Source organism: Carassius gibelio, chromosome B1, assembly GCF_023724105.1.
Source record: "Carassius gibelio isolate Cgi1373 ecotype wild population from Czech Republic chromosome B1, carGib1.2-hapl.c, whole genome shotgun sequence".
NCBI lineage: Eukaryota > Metazoa > Chordata > Actinopteri > Cypriniformes > Cyprinidae > Carassius > Carassius gibelio.
The window spans coordinates 8,904,905-8,908,457 of NC_068396.1; the positions used below are offsets into that span (position 1 = coordinate 8,904,905).

The window sequence follows — 3,553 nt, forward strand, 5'->3', positions numbered from 1 at the left end:
TGCGCATGCACCAAAATACTACGTCATGACGGCGCACTACTTCACCAGATTTAGAAAAATGTTTTGTGTAACTGCAATGTGTGTGTGTGTGTGTGAGGGAACAAACAAGAAGGGAACAACAGAGCGCCACGTTTAGATGATTACAGATGAGACATGTATGTACTGCAGACAATGAATCAGGTAAGTATATCTTGATTTAAGTTTTCTTTATACTTAATTTAGTCTTTCCATTCGTGCAGCTTTCACCATATGGCAGTTCTTGCTACATGAACTCGGGAGGAAGTTGATCATGTAATTTATCTCTGACTGCATTCTGATATCAGAATGTGATTGCGTGTGTGGACCAAAAATAAATTGGCTACTGAAAATACAATATTTTATTTTAATTGAACGATTTAAGATTAAATTTAATGCTACTGAACAAAATTCAGAGATCTGGTCTTGCAATATTTAATGTACATAATCGATATGACATTTACATTTATTCATTTAGCAGACGCTTCTATCCAAAGCGACTTACAGATGAAGACAGTGGAAGCAATCAAAAACAACAAAAAGAGCAATGATATATAAGTGCTATAACAAGTCTCATTTAGGTTAACACAGTACACGTAGCATGGGATTTTACATAATATGATAAATAAAAAGAAAACAGATAGAATAAAAAAAAGAATAGAGCAAGCTAGTTAGAGGTACACATACACACACATACATATTCAGTATAATTGCATAATAAATGAAAATAAAATAGATGTAGATTTTTAGATTTTTTAAGAATAGAATTAGAATAGGGAGTGTTAAAGTTAGAGGGTCAAATAAAGATGGAAGAGATGTGTTTTAAGCCGATTCTTGAAGATGGCAAAGGACTCAGCTGCTCGAATTGAATTGGGCAGGTCATTCCATCAGGAGGGAACATTTAATTTAAAAGTACGTAAAAGTGACTTTGTGCTTCATTGGGATGGAAATATTATATTATAACCACAAGTAATATTCAATGCAGCCACCTCTAGAAATAATGCTTTTTTTTTTTTTTTTTTTTTGCATTTAAAGAGCAAGATGTTCTGTTACTGTTTGTGTTTGTAATATGTAGTACTTTTTTTTTTTTTTTTACTTATCTGGAGTTATTCATTTTGCAGGATCAGTACAGATTTGTTACTGGAGATATCAGAGCTGATGATAAAAGTTTTTAATGAATTATTGCCCAGTCAGCTCACCCTGATCACATTACAAGCTAAAAGTGCTATATTAAGTCACTATACCTATGGATTTTAACTGCTTTGAATCTTTTCCATTTGCAAGTAATATATTCCCTTCTGTGCATTTACAGCCCCCCTCTAATCATCATATATTTTACAGGTTACAAACCAATGGATGAGGTCAGTAGCTTTGATGTGGTAAATACAGGAACATCCTTCATGTGTAAGAGAAGCATGTAAGGCAAGATGATGATGATTTTTTTTCTTTTAATATTCAAAAAGGGATATTTATCTATTATTTGGTAATTGATAGAGTTATGTTCTCTGTAAAGTAGGAATAATAAAATGTTTGTAAGAATGCTATCTATTTTTAAAGCCCAGTGTCAGTGAAGATGGTGTGGTCATTGGAATTCTACATCTTCCAGTATTCTTCTACAATGTTTGCCTGATGATTTAGGTAACAATAATTCAGCTCTTAAGTGATGCAGATGTGGTCAAAAGTTTACACACACCTTGCAGAATATACTGCTTCATCAGGGCAGTAATAGCATTTTTTTTATTATTATTATTATTCTACATCTCTACCCTCTTAGTGCTTAAATTATTAACATTTTGCTGATACTGCAAGGAGTGTATAAACTTAAGACTGCAACTGTGTCTATTGCTTTAACTCAACTGAAACATTTATAATGACTGGATATGTTTTATAACAATTGTTATTTCTTTCCTCAAGGAATTGTTTTGGACTTCCCTGCCTCATTGGAACATCTCCGTTCACACACTGTGGAGAGATAGTGAGCAGCTTCATGACAAGTTTAGTGCCGATGGAGAGCAAGTTCATTTGGAGTTCTTTTTTTTTTTTTTTTATTAGTTAGTTAATTAATTAATTAATTAATTTAGTCAAACTTGCATTCACTCATGATGGAGTAAGATTTTAGAAGAAAACTTTCAATCCTGTTTAATGTTGGTGCTAGTAAAGGTTTGAGAATTATTGGCCTGGTTTCACAGACAGGGCTTGGACTAAGTCAGGATCATAGTTCAGTAAGGACTTTTATGTATTTTTCATTAACATGCCTTAGAAAAAAACAGTACTGGCTTGCATCTTGAGACAAAACAAAGGCACTGGTATTTTTAAAGATCAGTGAGAACAGTTGAAACAGCTCAGAATTACATTTTAGTCTGGGGTTGGTCTTAAGCCTTGTCTGTAAAACCAGGGGTACAAGTATCCCACTTTGGTAATGTTTTACAATAAGGTCTCGTTTGTTGTACATTGAATGATACTTTTTTAAATGAATGATAATCTTTATTTATTTATTTATTTGTATTAAGTGTGTGTCTGTCTGTGTGTTAGTAATCATATATGTTATGGCGACCAAATGACTCCACAAGGATAGTAATACCAGTATATTTTGAAATTTCTAGGTCCCCAATAAGTGGAAATTAGCATTTTTCTCCATACTCTTTCTTATAAGTTGAAGTGTTGTGACTGTATAGTGTTGGGTTTTTCTTGTCCATCAGCAAAAACATTTTTGTGTATTTGTTTGAGAGATTGTTTTGTCAATGAATGTATGGGTTTTCGATTTTGTGTTGTTGCATTGATTGTATCTAGGTTATTAAGAGGTTATTAGATATATGACATTGAAGTATATTTTAGTTCACATTAATTGCTTATTTACCATATTTCAAATTACATATAAAATATAATAAAAAAAATATCATTCAAAAGTTAAACTAATTGCAATTAATGTAATTATAAACTGTAATATATTTGAGATTAAGTACAAATAATATGCATTAATGTGGTCAAAAACATTACATTTAATTCACACTTAAGTGTATTGTTAACTGACATTAAAGTAGTTCACATTAATTGCTTGTCAGTACATTAGTAGTACACTATAACCATATTTTAAAGGCACTAGAAGCAATTATCAAGATATAATTGTACATATAAATATGAACCTACAAGTCCCACTTAAGACCTACTTAAGTTGTTTAAATTAATCACTCAAAAGTTCAACTTATTGCATTTAATATACAAACCCAATTCCCAAAAAGTTGGGACACTGTACAAATTGTGTATAAAAACATAACGCAATGATGTGGAAGTTTCAAATTTCAATATTTTATCCAGAATACAACATAGATAATATCATTTTAAGGGAAAAATAAGTTCATTTTAATTTCATGTCATCAACACATCTCAAAAAAGTTGGGACAATGCCATGTTTACCACTGTGTGGCATCCTCTCTTATTTTTATAACAGTCTGCAAACATCTGGGGACTGAGGAGACAAGTTGCTTAAGTTTAGGAATAGGAATGTTGTCCAATTCTTGTCTAATACAGGCTTCTAGTT

General features: G+C 31.7%; 1 long non-coding RNA gene across 1 annotated transcript; it reads left to right on the forward strand.

Annotated features, from left to right (window-relative positions):
- The first annotated feature begins 1,415 nt into the window (after nt 1-1,415).
- Nucleotides 1,416-2,927, forward strand: LOC127948527 (uncharacterized). Its single transcript, XR_008152099.1, has 2 exons — nt 1,416-1,653; nt 1,930-2,927. It is a non-coding gene; the product is annotated as an uncharacterized LOC127948527 (long non-coding RNA).
- The last annotated feature ends 626 nt before the right edge of the window (nt 2,928-3,553 follow it).